Source organism: Acomys russatus, chromosome 29 (genome assembly GCF_903995435.1).
Source record: "Acomys russatus chromosome 29, mAcoRus1.1, whole genome shotgun sequence".
NCBI classification, from domain to species: domain Eukaryota; kingdom Metazoa; phylum Chordata; class Mammalia; order Rodentia; family Muridae; genus Acomys; species Acomys russatus.
The window spans coordinates 27,753,659-27,769,749 of NC_067165.1; positions in this window are offsets into that span (position 1 = coordinate 27,753,659).

A 16,091-nucleotide genomic window follows, 5' to 3' on the forward strand; every position below is an offset into this window, starting at 1 on the left:
CGGCGCGCGCGCGCGGGCTCGCTCAGGCTGGCCCCTCCGCTGCCGCCCCGCCCCCCGGATCGCTCCGCAGCGCCCCATGCGTCCGGCCCTGGGAACTGCAGGTGCGGCCTCCCGGGCTCCCTCCGCTGCCTAAGCACTCAGACCCTGGTTTAGGAGGCTGGTGTGGCAGGCACCTCGCAGAGCAGGGAGATTCAAGGGATGGTCCAGGCTCACCTACCTGAGGGCAGGCTGGTAAGGGTGGTACATAATTTGCTTTGAAAGTTCCGAGTGTCAGCCGGGCGGTGGTAGCACTCGGGAGGCAGAGGCAAGTGGCAAGTGGATCTCTGTGAGTTTGAGGCCAGCCTGGTCTACAAAGTGAGTCCAGGACAGTCAAGGCTACACAGAGAAACCCTGTCTCCAACACCCCCCCCCCCCCCCCCCCCCGCCCAATAAGAAAGTTCCGAGTGTCTAAGGGGCGTGTATGAAACAGTCTCTAGTTTTTCCCCACCAGTCCAGCTCCATTCCTGGGTTACTAGATTCCCCTAAATGGGGATCAGTGCTTAAGGGCCCCAAGGGTTTTTTTTTTTTTTTCATCAGGAGGTTGGGAACACACACACACACACACACACACACACACACACACACACACACACACACACACTTTATCTCATAGGTCTCAAGTCAGGAGTCTAGAAATATTTTAGCAAATTATTTTGCATGCATCCCCCTGAGGCTATTGGGCTGGATCAGCCAGCCTGAATTCTTATCTGCAGAGTCAAACGGGGACCAGTCTCCTTGTTAGCCAGCCATTCAGGTTGTTGGCAGAATTTATTTCTTGTAATATGGCTGCAGGCCTGGGAATTCTGCTGAAACTCCACCCAAACTTACTAGAGAGTATCACAGTGACTCACCATAGAGGTTTCTCTAAAGGAGCCGTGCACGCACTTTGAAAACCCAACAAGGAGAGTTTAGCTTCCGTTTGCCGAAACAGAGATTGGTTTGGCATGGCTCTTGGGGCCTCATGCGCTAGGCAACCCCTCTGCCACTGAGCTGCCCGTACGACGGAGGAGCACTGGCGTTTGTGGGAGTGAATGTGCCACGCCTATGCGTGCGTGGAGGCCTCGAGAAGATATCCGATCCCTCAGAGCTGGCTGAAGTGCACGGGCAGATGCCTAAATCGTTAGGTGGGTGTCCGGATCCGAACCTGGGCACTCATGATTGTTCGCCGCTGCCCAAGACAGAGCTTACATCACTTACTGTATGTATAACAGAAGTAACATGCCAAGGCCTTTGCTCCGTGTGGAAGGGTTGTAGACATTATCCCAGGTGAAGGCAGTCTAGGCAGGTCTTGCCTTGGGCTCCGCTGCTTGGAAACACTACCACCAGCGATACCCCACTGAGACGGACATTGTTGAAGACTGAGAGGAACCATACGGACTGGACCGGGGACTCCAGCCAGGCGACTGTGTTTCTAATGGGAGGAGGGATCCTGGGAGGAGACCGGCCATTGCAAGCTAGAGAGAGACAGCAAACAGGTTCGCAGCAGGAGCGCACGCGCATCGGGGAGACCACCAGCGTCCAGGCCGGCCCAGAATGCAGGCCAGCGACACCTAGGTACAGGTGTTTTGCCTGCACGTATGTCTGTGTAAGGGTGTCAGATCTTGAAGTTACAGACAGTTGAGAGCTGCCATGTGGGTGCCGGGAATTGAACTCAGGACCTCTGGAAGAGCAGCCAGTGCTCTTAACCTCTGAGCCATCTATCTCTCCAGCCCCTGAGACCCAACCTTAGCCCACCACCACCACCAAAAAATATGGTGGCACGCAGTTGTCATCTTGTCACTGTTTTGTTGTTGGTTTTTTTTTTTTTTTGGTTTGTTTGTTTGATTTTTGAGACAGGGTTTCTCTCTATTATCTTGCTAGAGCCTGTGTGAGTCCTCCCCGGAGCACTGCGACATGGTGACATGAAATGCTAAACTAAGATAGAGTGGCTTTAAAAAAACACAAACAGGCCAGGTTTGGTGGCGCACGCCTTTAATCCCAGCACTTGGGAGGCAGAGGCAGGAGGATCTCTGTGAGTTCGAGGCCAGCCTGGCCTACAGCAAGAGTTCCAGGCCAGCTAGAGAAACCTTGTCTCGAACAACAAACAAACAAAAACAAACAAACAAACAAAAAACCCAAAACAAACACACACACACACATCAACAGGAGCAGGGGTCTTCATGATCAATGGTAAAACACAGAAGTAACATAGGTGAGGCCCTGAGTTCAATCCCTAGCACCGAAAGAAAGCATCCTAAAAGCAAACAAACCAAAACATGACAACAACAACAACAACAAAAGAAACAGGCTAGCATGGTTAAGGGTAGTGGCTGCTCTTTCAAGAACCCATGTTCCACTCCCAGCATCCACAAAGTGACTCGCAACCATCTGTAACTTCAGTTCCAGCAGATCAGATACCCTCTTCTGGCCTCTGCACGCCTTTAATCCCAGCACTCTGGGAGGCAGAGGCAAGCAGATCGCTGTGAGTTCAAGGCCAGCCTGGGCTACACAGCGAGACCCTGTCCCCAACCTCCCAAAAAACTTAGTTTTTAACAAAAATGTGCACAATATGAAGAGAAAGTGATATGTATTATGTCTATGTTCACAATTATAACTACAACTCTTTTATCATTCTAATATGTGTAAATTATAATTAACACACACACAATAACAAATGGAGGAAATACAAGTTGCTTTAACAGTGCTCCTCTCAGCCAGGCAGTGGTGGCGCACGCCTTTAGTCCCAGCACTCGGGAGGCAGAGGCAGGTGGATCGCTGTGAGTTCGAGGCCAGCCTGGTCTACAAAGTGAGTCCAGGACAGCCAAGGCTACACAGAGAAACCCTGTCTCGAAAAACAAAAACAAAACAAAACAAAAAACAAAAAACCAACAACAACAAAAACACAGTGCTCCTCTCTGGAACTGGTCACAAGGCAAATAGTTGATATTTATAGCTGTTTTCCCTTACTTTTCATTCCGTATTCCCTTTGCTCTCTGCCAGGATCTCAGTTGTAGAACTCTTTCCCTGATATCCAAATCTCTTTCCTGAGGACTTTGAATCTTCAAGGGGAGCACACCCCAGTCCATCAGTAGCGCCTCTGAGTGGAGCTGGCAGCATGCTGTGCGGAGCCATCTGTAACTGGGCTGTGGACAGAAGGAACTCCTCAGGGGGAGGCAGTGTGCGGCGGGAGCGGAGGGTGAAGGAAAAGTACCTGCCCGTCAGGTGACCCTCGCTCTCGCCTTCCTCACACCTGCCTTCCTTCAGGGTTATCTCTTAGCCTTTATTTATTTTGTGTGCGCACATGCAACAGCACGTGCATGCATGGGGGTCAGAGGACAGCTTGTGGGAGGCAGTTCTCCCCTTCATCAGCCGCAGTGGCAAGCGCCTTTACCCAGAGCTCGGGTCATGGGTACTTAGTATTCTACACTTAGGCTTCCAGTTGCTAACAAAGTACAGGAGGGGGGATGAAGAGAGAAGAAGCTATCTCCAGAAAAGGGCATGGATTTGCTCCAAACCCTGAGAGTTCTGTGTGGTGACTCACTAACTGGGGCTTGCCAGTGGCTCCCTACAGCACCTCTTTATTTGACATGAAGGCTTTAAATACCATTGAATGTGCTGGCTGCTTAGGTTCAAGGACAGTTAGGAATGTAGGATGGACTTGGGGTCCCCAGATGCTGGGATTTTGGGAGTGTACCACCACCCTACCCTGCTAAAACCATTTCTTTTTGTGCGTGTGTACATTGGTGTTTTGATTGCATGTATGTCTGTGTGAGGGTGTCAGCAGGCAGAGGCAGGTGGATCTGAGTGGGGCCAGACTGGTCTATGAGGAGGTTGGAGAGATGGCTCAGTGGTTAAGAACACTGCTCTTCCAGAGGACTGAGGATCAATTTCCAGCACCCACATATTGGGTCACAGTGGTTTGATGGTGGGCGCTGTGCAGGAGGAACTGCAGTGGGCAAGTGGGCTTCCTGCAGCCAGTTTCCACCATTTTGCTCAGCCGCAGTGGGTGTACCCTGGAGAGGCCTAGGCCCAGGGGCTTCAGCTCAGCATTGTTTCTTGGTGCTGATGCGCCTTCTTATGTCTGCCGTTGCTGTAATCCTCATATACCTGGCATGGTGTGACTGGGTATGGGGAGACCCTCACTGTCTATAGTCTGGTGGGATTGCCTCTTGGAACACAGCCCATTCATTTGGGCAATTTTCCTGCAGGTCAATATGAAGATAAATTTTCATCAAGTAATATTGTTTATGCATGGCTCAAAAGACAGGTTTTTACAGTTCACAATCTCAGCCGGGTGGTGGTGGCACACGCCTTTAATCCCAGCACTTGGGAGGCAGAGGCAGGCGGATCGCTGTGAGTTTGAGGCCAGCCTGGACTACAAAGTGAGTCCAGGATGGCCAAGGCTACACAGAGAAACCCTGTCTCGAAAAAACCAAAAAAAAAAAAAAAAAAAAAAAAAAAAAAAATACAGTTCACAGTCTCGGGGATCACATTGGAATCAAATATCCTGCAACGCTTGAGCCCGGTGCTGTGGCACAGGCTTGTAATCCCAGCACTCGGGAGGCAGAGACAGATGGATCTCTGTGAGTTCGGGGAAAGCCTGGTCTACAAAGTGAGTCCAGGACAGCCAATACTACACAGAGAAACCTTGTCTCGAAAAACCAAAAAAAATGTATTTCTTTGTTATTTTATAACTATAATTTGCTACCATTATGAATCATAATGTGAATATCTGATATGCAAGATATTTGATATGTGACCCCTGTAAAAGTCATTCAACCCCCAAAAGGGTCATGACCTACACACACAGGCTGAGAACCGCTGCTCTATACTAAGGCTATATTGGATTTATTTAAAATGTTTCCTTCTGGACCAGTGAGATAACTCAACACATGAAGGTACTTGGTGCCAAGACCAATGCCCAAGACCCAATGATAGATGGAGAGATCCAATTTTCACCAGCTGTCCTTCAACCATGGTATGCCCTGGACTGCATACATACAAACGTAAATTCAATTACAATTTCTCTCCTGCTTTTTTTTTTTTTTTTTTTTTTTTGAGACAGGGTTTCTCTGTGTTAACCCTGGTTGTCCTAGACTCACTTTGTAGACCAGGCTGGCCTTAAACTCACAGCGACCCACCTGCCTCTGCCTCCCGCATGCTGGGATTAAAATATTTATTTATCTATTATCTATTATGTATATAGTATTCTGCCCACATGTCAGAAGAGGGCACCAGATATCATTATAGATGGTTGTGAGCCACCATGTGGTTGCCGGGAATTGAACTCAGGACCTTTGGAAAAGCAGCCAGTGCTCTTAACCTCGGAGCCATCTCTCCAGCCCCTTCTTTCCTGCTTTTACAGCTTTTAATATTTACTTTATTTTATGTGTATGAGTGTTTTGCCTACATGTATGTATATACATGCGTCATATGTGTGCCTGATGTCCATGGGGCTCAGAGGAGGGCATCAGATTCCCTGGAACTGGAGTTAGAGATGGTTTTGAGCCATCCTGTGGGTACTGGGAAGTGAACAAGCAAGAACAACAAGTGTCTTTAACCACAGAGATCCGCCTGCCTCTGCCTCCCGAGTGCTGGGATCATAGGTGTGCACCACCACCACGCCTGGCTGGGCCTTGACCTCTTAATTCTCCTGCCTGCTGAGATTACAGACATGTGCTGCCACCTTGCCTGGATTCTTGTTTTTGTTGTTGTTGTTGTTGTTGTTGTTTCTGTTTCCTGAGACAGAGTGTCTCTGCATAGCCTTGGCTGTCCTGGACTCACTTTGTAGGCCAGGCTGGCCTCGAACTCACAGAGATCCACTTACCTCTGCCTCCTGGAATGCTGGGATTAAAGGCGGGCGCAACCATGCCCGGCCTAGATTCTTGTTTTTTGTTTTTTGTTTTCTGCAATGATTCAGATGCAATAGGACTGCCTGTGGTCCTTTACACTGTTGTTACGGTCAAGTACAGCACACTTGCTCTAGTTGGCGCTTTGTCACAAATAACCACAGCTGGCATTTGGTTACTTGATGCCACATGCCAGGAACTGAGAGCATCAAACACTGCACTGGCATGGGGCTTAGTATGTTCAAACTTGGCGAAACAGCTCACCTGTTTCCTTGGGACCCTTCCTAATACCAATTTTCATAACCCTTGGGGTCTTGTCAGTGCAGCAGAAAGCACAGCAGTAATTTACAGAGAAAATGTGATGACTAACTAAGTACAAAGTTGTTAACTATAAGCTAGGTATGGTGGCCCACCCCTTTAGTCTTATCATTCTGGGAGACAGAGGCACGAAGATCTCTGTGACTTTTGAGGCTATCCTGGTCTATGGTGAGTTCCAGGATAGCCAAGCCTACACAGTGAGACACTGTCTAGAAAAAATTAATAATAGGGCTGGAGAGATGGCTCAGCGGCTAAGCACTGGCTGCTCTTCCGGAGGTCCCAAGTTCAATTCCCAGGAACCACGTGGTGGCTCACACCCATCTCTAATGAGATCTGATGCCATCTTCTGGCCTGCAGGAGTACATGCAGGCAAAGCATTCATATACATAAAATAAATAAATAAAATTACAAAAAATAATGACTGCAACTGACAACTCTAAGGGTAGGTAAACTAGGAACGCCAAGGACATAGCTCAGTCAGTAGAATGCTTGCTTTGGGTTAAGTGTGATAACAAACACCTTTAACCTCAGAGTTTGGGAGGCGAAGGCAAGAGAGTCAGAATTTCAAGGTTGCCTGTGGTGGATGTAAACATGTTTTTGTTTTGACCCCAAATGTGGGATGTAAAACAGACTTGTGTAAGGACATGTGGTTTGTGAGAGAACACGTGGTTTTGTCCACCAGAAGAGGAACTGCCTCTTGCAGGAGCATGGTCTTTGCCAACTGATAAACATCCTAGTATGGACTCTGATTGGAGGTCTGTGTGTGTGTGTGTGTGCGCGCGCACACACGCACCCCAAACCAGAGGCTTGGCTTTTGGGTTTCGGCATCGCTTCCTATGTTGGCTGTTCATTGCTCCTCTTCAAGACCATCCTAGAAAGAAACGCTCCAGAGAATGCTTTGAAGTTCCGGGTTCTGGCTACTGCAGTTGCAGTCACTTTTGCTGAATTGTTGGTTTGTTGTTTAATGGGTCGGCGGCAATTCTGACAATGAAGAGTAGAATTGTGCCAAGGAACCGAGTCTAAAAAGGTCTACTTCTCCTGTTCCCATTAACCTCTTCTCTCCTATCTAAGGTAGATGGATTGAAAGGGTGGTATGGCATTAAGGAACCCCAAATAAAGTAGGTTTGGTAAAGTTCAAAGCCTACATACAGTTGTCAGTTGGTGCTGGCACACACCTTTAATGAAGCTGGGTAGGCCTTTTTTTTTTTTTTTTTTTTTTGGTTTTTTGAGACAAGGTTTCTCTGTGTAGCCTTGGCCATCCTGGACTCACTTTGTAGACCAGGCTGGCCTCGAACTCACAGCGATCCGCCTGCTTCTGCCTCCCGAGTGCTGGGATTAAAGGCATGTGCCACCACGCCCGGCCCTAAAGCTGGGTAGGCCTTTTATTGTCACTATATCCCGGTGATTCTAAATAATGTTGGTGATGAAATTGTCCTTTGTTTGAGCCAAGCGTAGTGGAACACAACTTCAATCCCAGCACCCTGGAAGCAGAGGCAGGCTGAGTTTGAGGTCGGTCTGGTCTACATCCAGGCAAAACACTCATATATAGATAAAACAAATGCCTGTAAAAGTTAAGAAGAAGCAAGTGGGGGCTGGAGAGATGGCTCAGAGGTTAAGAGCACTGACTGCTTTTCCAGAGGTCCTGAGTTCAATTCCCAGCAACCACATGGTGGCTCACAACCATCTATAATGTGATCTGATGCCTTCTTCTGGCCTGCAGGTGTACATGCAGACAGAGCACTGTATAATAAATAAAATAAATAAATAAATAAATAAAGCAAGGGGTTATGAAGCATCCCTACTGTCTAGACCAGGAAGCAAAGCTCATGAATTTGGAATTACTGAGTCTGGGACCCCTGGGGGGGCTGGGCAGAGCCCCTCTCACGTTGGAAAAATCTGGCACTCTTGCCTCTGTACTTGCAGGCAACCCACCCAGACCTCTAAGGAAATTACTGGCTGGTTGCTGGGGTCTCTGAGTGGATGCTAAGGAGTTGGTCCTGTGACTGTTGCTGGGGCAACACACCTCCAAAGTTCACTGACAGCAACTGCAGGAGAGAAGGAGTGTTAGGGTCCTAGCCCTCCCTCATGGGAACCAGAAGCCAACTGAAGGAGTAAACGCTTTGCCTCCTCTTCTGGCCTCACTGTCGCCCTCTTGTGGCCTTTAGTGGCAGAGCCTAATCCTGTGGCTGCCGGGGGCAGTTGTATGGGAAGTTCTTTCTTTCTTCCTTTCTGCTTTTTTCCACACAGGGTTTCTCTATGTAGCCATCCTCGAACTCGCTTTGCAGACCAGCCTGGCCTTGAACTCACAGCGATCCACCTGCCCCTGCCTCTTAAGTGCTGGGATTAAAAGTGTGAGCCACCACTGCCCAGCTAGTTATGTGGTTTTCTATGCAGAGCTCCAGTACCTCATAGCCGGAACGAGAAAGAAAGTGGGGGGGGGGGGGAGGGGGAAGAATTTGGGGCACAGAGCTATAAAATACAGTAGATAGCAGCAGAGGGGCCTTTATATGTATATAAGCTGGATCGTTGGCTCTTCCAGGGAGCAGAGGTTCGATTCCCAGCACCCACAGGACAGCTCACAGCTGTCAGCAACTCCAGATCCAGGGGATTGACGTCCCTTCTGGCCTCCTGGGAACTGCACCCACATAGTGCACATGCGGACAAAATACTTAAACAATTAAATTTAAAAGAGTATACATATTTGCAATTTAACTATTTATTGTGTGTCTGCATGTGTGTCCCTTCCCGTTTGTGTCCATGCAGCAGCTGGAGGACAATTTACAGGGTTTGGTCTTCTTCTTCCGTCATGTGGCTCCTGGGAATCGAACTCAAGTCATCAGGCTTGGATGCCAGTGGCCTCTGAGCATTTTGTTTTTTGGTTTTTCGAGACAGGGTTTCTCTGTGTAGCCTTGACTATCCTGGACTTGCTTTGTAGACCAGGCTGCCTCGAACTCACATCAATCCACCTGCCTCTGCCTCCCGCGTGCTGGGATTAAAGGTGTGTGCCACCACTGCCTGGCCTCTAAGCATGTTTTAAGTCCCATCCCCACACAGCCTCCAACTGACTAAGCCTTACGATTATAGGGAGCCAGTGGTGAAAGCTAACCATTTCCCAAGGAGGCCATACTCCTAAGGCCCATCTCTAATGTTCTCCTGAGGGCGCCATCACAGAAGACTGTCCAGAATTCAGTGTGTTCAGGAAGGGGAGGGAGCCAGAACAGACAAGGGACCAACCAAGGGTCCTCCCAATAGGGAAATCAGGATCTAATCAAGGAAACTGCCCTAATCCCAGGAGGGGTTTTGCTACGCCTGACCAGTAAGAATTGAGATGGGTTTAGGCCAGGGGCCCCACCTTCCCTTGCTTCCCCTTTCTAAATGGGAGTCTGACCCAACTTCACCCTTTCTTGCCCCACCCATGGACACTGAGTGTATTTGTGAAGTGCAGAGGATTTGTTTAATGCGTCGATGCACCAGTAATTACTTCTGAAGCTGACTGAGGGACTGTCTGCTTAGTACAATGACTGTGCGGGGTTGGGGTAAATGATTTCTGTAAGGAAAAACAGGTATTTGGCTCAGAAAGGCATTGCCATACAAATGTCTGAGTGTCCGTCTTCCTGAGTGCTGGGCTTCCTCAGAGGGGCCACTAGGTTTAGTAAGTAAAAGTACAGGATTTGAATTTCAGATAAACCACCAAGAATTTCTCAGTATTTGGAACATGGTGACCTGTTTTTTCCTCCCTTGCTATAAAGGTCAGTTCTGCTCCTTAGAAGGTTGGTGACAGCAGTGTTAGCATCCTCCAGTCTGACCCCTCAGTGCCCTTCAGGAAGCAGAGGAAATCTGGGAAGCCAGGGCAGGGCCAAGTCAGGAAACCAAGGCTGGCTTCCCAATGTCTGCATAGGATAGGCCCCTGGCCCCAACCTGCACAAGACTACGATGTAAACAAGACAGAAACTTCTAGGTCAGAGGGCTGGCTCAGTGGGGCAAAAGGTGCTTTTTGCCACCAACCTGATGGCCTGCTTTTGACCCCTGGAACTTACTGGTATTAGAAGAAAACCAATTCCCAGGAATTCTCTGTCTCTGTATGTGTGTGTATGTGTGTGCCTGTGCATACGCAGGGAGAGAGGATGTTGAAGTGGTGTTTTTTTTGTTTTTGTTTTTTTTTTTGGTTTTTCTTTTTTTTTTTTTTTTTTTTTTTTTTGGTTTTTCGAGACAGGGTTTCTCTGTGAAGCCTTGGTCATCCTGGACTCACTTTGTAGACCAGGCTGGCCTCGAACTCACAGCGATCTGCCTGCCTCTGCCTCCCGAGTGCTGGGATTAAAGGCGTGCGCCACCACGCCCGGCTTGGAGTGGTGTTTTGGGGCGTTGTGTAAAGACTTTGTATATTTAAATGATTTCTGTACCAGCCAAGAGCTGAGGAAAGACCTGGCTTTCTTATTATTAAGCATCACCTCAGTGGGTTTTGTTTTGTTTTTTGAGACAGGATTTCTCTGTGTAGCCTTGGCTGTCCTAGAACTCGCTCTCTGTAGACCAGGCCAGCCTCAAATTTACAGAGATCCACCTGCCTCTGCCTCTCAAGTGCAGGGATTACAGGCTTGTGCCACCACCTCCAGGCCCTGTCTCCATCACTTTCTGATTGGGTGTATAAAGAGCTGACCAGCCAATAGCAAAGGCAGGAAAGGGAGGCAGGACTTGGGGGTGGGGGTGGGGGAATAAAAAGATTGGCCAGCCTGACACAGAGAAAGAGACAGGGTGCTGGGGCTGAGAAGATGAAGAGGTAAGGAACCACATGAACCTAAGGAACCTAAGGAACCATAAGGAACCTAAGAACATAGGTTAATATAAAGGGGTAAACACCGGCTATAAGAGCTAGCTGTGATAGTGGGGCTGAAGGCCAGCTGAGTGACAACAGCCAGCATGTTTGATAAGCCACTCATCACCAGGCATTGTAGATGGATGGGTCTCCAAAGCGATGCGGTCCTTCACTGGTGTGTTACCTGAGCAGTTCCGGGGTCTAGAGTTTCTGCTCTGGGTCAGTCTGCGAGTCTTTTGGTGGGAGTAAGAAACCTAGGGTATGCCTCAAGGGTCTTGGCTTTAAACTCAAAGCAGGTGGTTTTAATCTGTTGGAAACCCCAGCAACACTTGTTCTTTTTTTTGGTTTTTTGAGACAGGGTTTCTCTGTGTAGCCTTGGCCATCCTGGACTCACTTTGTAGACCAGGCTGGCCTCGAACTCACGGCTGGCCTCGAACTCACAGCGATCCGCCTGCCTCTGCCTCCCGAGTGCTGGGATTAAAGGCGTGCGCCACCATGCCCGGCAACACTTGTTCTTAAGAAGTGGACTGTGGGGCTCCTGAGGTGGCTCAGCAGGTAAAGGCACTTGCCAAGACTGACTATCACACGGTAGGAGAGAACCATTTCCCAAATGTTGTCCTCTGGCCTAATGCACACCTTGTGAGATGCTTGTGTACACACACGCCCATGTTAGAGTATAGGCCGGCACCTTTAGGCCAATCCCATACCCTGAAGAGATGAGGCCACACTTGAGCATAGTTAAGAAGCCCTCTTTGCTATGGCCTAACAGTATCCCATGTTTTACGTTCCTGCCTCCTCCATGTCCTTGCACGTGCCTGCTTTATTGAACTAAATCAGTTCAGAGTGGTTTCCTGTCACCCCTAAAAGGTATAGTCAAACTTCTCATTTGTGTGTGTGTGGGGGGGGATTTGCTCAGGGAGGCGCCCTGAAGGCTGCTTCCTAAAGACGTTTCTCTTCTGGGGGCTCTTTGGAGCAGCTGCCCTTGCCTGGCCTCTCTTCCCTCCCTCCCTCCTTCCTTCCAGCCCTTAGTGAAGGGCCTCTCCAGGCTTTAAGGGAAAGGCCTTCCTTTAAGGCCCCATCTTGCCTATAGACCTCCATGATTGTATTTTCTGCCTAATCCCCTCCCCTTCTATCCTGAATTCCATTCTAATAAACCCAACTAAAGCAGGGGGTGGGGGTGGGGGTGGGAGCTAGCTGTAAGGCCAGGCGGAGGTGTCGCACAACTTTAATCCCAGCACTCAGGAAGCAGAGGTAGGTGGATTGCTGTGAGTTCAAGACCAGTCTAGTCTACAAAGTGAGTCTAGGACAGTCATGGTGACACAGAGAAACCCTGTCTCAAAAAAACTAAAAAAGAAACAAACAAACAAACAAACAACTCCCTCCCAAAATAAATAAAAGCTAGCTGTGAACAACAGTAAGTTAAGGGCTAATGCTGTTATTATTGTGTCATTGTCATTATTCAGAGCTGGGTGAGCATAGAAAGTCTGTATGGTGTGTGTGTGTGTGTGTGTGTGTGAGAGAGAGAGAGAGAGAGAGAGAGAGAGAGAGAGGGAGGGAGGGGGGAGGGGAATGTGTCAGTGTGTGGTGGTGGCTCATTGCTTTGATCCTAGCAGGGAGAAAGTAACAAGCAGATCTGAGTTCTGGGCCAGACAGGGCTACACAGTGAGATTCTATCTCAAAAAAGCAAGTATTAAGCCAGGCATGGCACACACTTGTAATTCCAGCATTCAGGGAGGCAGAGGCAGGTGAATCTATGTGAGTTTGAGGCCAGCGGGAGTCCAGGACAGCAAAGGCTATATAGAGAAACCCTGTCTCAAAAAACAAAATGAAACAAAACAAAACATAACAAAAGGACTTATGAATGAAGCACTGAATTTTTTAAAATAACTCTTTTATTTTATGCGCATTGGTGTGAGGATGTCAAGGTTCAGACACTTGTGAGCTGCCATGTGGGTGCTGGGAATTGAACCTGGGTCCTTTGGAAGAGCAGACAGTGCTCTCAAGTGCTGAGCCATCCCTCCAGGCTCCTGAATGTGTTTTTTTTTAAAGGTGGTTTTTATGGCGGCACGCTTACCTTCAACTTCATTCCTAATCTCTAAATTCAGTATCTTTTCCTAAACTGCCTTTAGAAAACACTACTGTGGGCCAGTGGAATGGCTAAACCTTAAATTCATCCTCATTAAAAGAATTCAAGCTGGGCGGTGGTGGCTCACGTCTTTACTTCCAACACTCGGGAGGCAGAGGCAGGTGGATTGTTGTGAGTTTGAGGACAGCCTGGTCTACAAAGTGAGTCCAGGATGGCCAAGGCTACACAGAGAAACCCTGTCTCGAAAAAACCAAACCAAAAAAACAATAAATAAATAAATAAATAAATCAAGGGCTGGAGAGATGGCTCAGTGGTTAAGAGCACCGACTGCTCTTCCGAAGGTCCTCAGTTCAGTTCCCAGCACTCACATGGCAGCTCACATCTGTCTGATGCAGTTTTCTGGTGTGTAGATGTAATATAGACAAAGTATCCATATACATTAAATAAATAAATTAAAAAAAATAATTCAAATAAAGAGAACAAAATGTCCTTTTATGCCACTTTGGAAGCAGCAGGAGGCTCACTGGGTGAAGGTGCTCCTCCTCAGGCCTGACATGCCAACTTTGATTCCCAGGACTCGGGTAATGAAAGATCCAACAGGCGACAAGAGGGCAATTCTGACTTCCAGGCATGTGCTATGGGATGTTGTGTTCACACAAACACACTAGAAAGTGGTGCTTTTTAAAGAATTTACCACTTCCCTAATGCATGCTTCTGTTGTGCTGGCCAGCAACTTGCCATAAACACTTGAGGATAGGAGGCGTGGCTAGGACTTCCTTAGTCCAAAATTGGCATTAATGAGCAACTGGTGAAGAGTCCGTTTAAAATCCCCTAAGCCTCCATACTTTACATTTTTCCATCCAGACTTCCGCTTGCCCCACCCCAAAGGGACTGCTAGACACTCGTCAAAGCTTCCTCTTTCCCACCTACATTAAAGAACAAAAAGGCATGCCCCTCTGGGTCCTTGGAATGTCTGGTCTGTATTTTCTTAGCAGAGTCTTAGAAGGAAATGACTTCCCTCTGAAACTGTGGCTGCCCAACCTAGCTGTGGCATTCTTAGACCTCGGGTAAACAGGAAGCTTCCGGCCTTGGGCCCTTCATGTTCCTCTCGCAGACTATTAAAGACTGTTAATAGGCTGGTAAAAGGACAGCTGCTGGCCATAAAGTCAGCCCACTCCTTAGAAGATTAGCAACTAGCTCTCCAAGGTCAGAGAGCCCTAGGCCCCTCTGTGTGCTCACCTAGCAGGGGTCCTCAGGTGTAGGGTTTCTTGGGTGATGAGCTCTAGAGACAAAACAGCATTACTGTTGGGGGAGGGGGGAGAGGCTCACTCTGGGTATCCCTCAGCTCCTCCCACGTACTTTTTTGGGGGGATGGGGAAGCCCTAGGATTTGCAGCTGCTAGTGAAGAGGCACAGTCTCTGCCAGCTGGAGGGACACTAGGGCAGAGGTGACCGTCTTCTGCCAAGAAGGGCACTCGGTGTCTTGGCAGAAGGCAGAGGGCTGCCCCAATCTGTGTGTACATTTTCAGTAGCATTTGACTCTGGACCAAATGCTTGGCTGCGCTAGTGCTGTGGTGATGGGTGGGAATGCTCGTTGGCCAGGCTGGCTGGAGGCTCCCACGGAGGGTGCTGGGCCTCGGCCAGGAGCTTCCCTTCAGCTGGCAAGTTGAGCTTTCTGTCACGGTTGGAGGGAGTGTGTCCAAATTCCAACTCTCAGCTTTCCAGAAGCTGCTGCTGATTGCCATCTGCTTTCAAGAATATGCTTATTGGGATTTTGGCCCAATGGGGAGTAAGAAGGATAATGACACAGAGCCAGACTTTTACCTGGCCCAGGCCATGCACAAACCCGGCCCAGCAGGGCCCGCGCTTTGGCATTTAGAGGATCTCACTCTGTAGCTGCCTCAGCGTCCTGGAGACTTGAGACAGGTGGGAGTCACCACACTCCTCAGGGTCAGAGATGCCTCTGACTCATGCCTACCAGCCAGGCCTGAGCTTTTGAGGATGGAAAACCAGTCAGCCTTGGTTACCCTCATCCACCAGGTGTCATTACTCTCCCAAGACAGCTTCTGGTCAGAGCTGTTCCCACGGCGCTGGGAGGCTACTTCTGATAGAGCAAAGGAAACGAAACGAAGGACTTTCCGCTTAGGCCACGTTTGAGCCTCCTGGTGTTTAGACTGCGATCTGTTGTTTAAGGTAGCTGAAAGATTTAAGGGCTAAAAGACCTAAAGCACACCCCAGGAAGGAGTGTCTTCCTTAGTTTCAGAGTACGCAAAGGCAGCTCTGAAAGTAGCTTAAGATCACACATCTGGAAAATGAGGATTGGGATCCAGGGATCCAGTGCTCGGATCCAAATGCCACTTCTATACCTTACAAAAAGTAATTCAGCAGAAGCTGCAGCACACACCATCTATCCCTGCAGTCAGGAGGCAGAAGCAGGTGGATCTGAGTTCAAGACCAGCCTGAGAGCCAGACATGGTGGTGCACGCCTTTAACCCAGCACTCAGGAGGCAGAGGCAGAGTGCGTCTCTGTGAGTTTGAGGCCACCCTGGTCTACAAAGTGAGTCCAGAACAGTCAAGGCTACACAGAGAAACCCTGCCTGGGGGTGGGGGTGGGGGTGAAGACCAGCCTGATCTACATAGCAAGTTTCAGAAGTTCCAGGACAGCCAGAGGGAGCTACCCCAAGTATTGTATTCCTGTCTCAACTTCCCTGACCACTCCTCAAAAAAAAAAAAAAAAAAAAAAAAAAAAAAAAAAAGAAGAAGAAAAAGGTAATCTGTTGCAGATTTTCATAGTCTGTATACACACACACACACACACATATATACACACATATATATGTATATATATATATACAGGTATGTATGTATGTATGTATATATGCATGCCCGTATCATAAAGAAAACTTCAGAAACATCTCACTTAGAGCACACAGTCCCTTTTTCCTCCCATCACTATACTGTCTCCACCATTGTCAGTAGACTAGGCTGTTGGTTAGAGCTTTGATCAAACA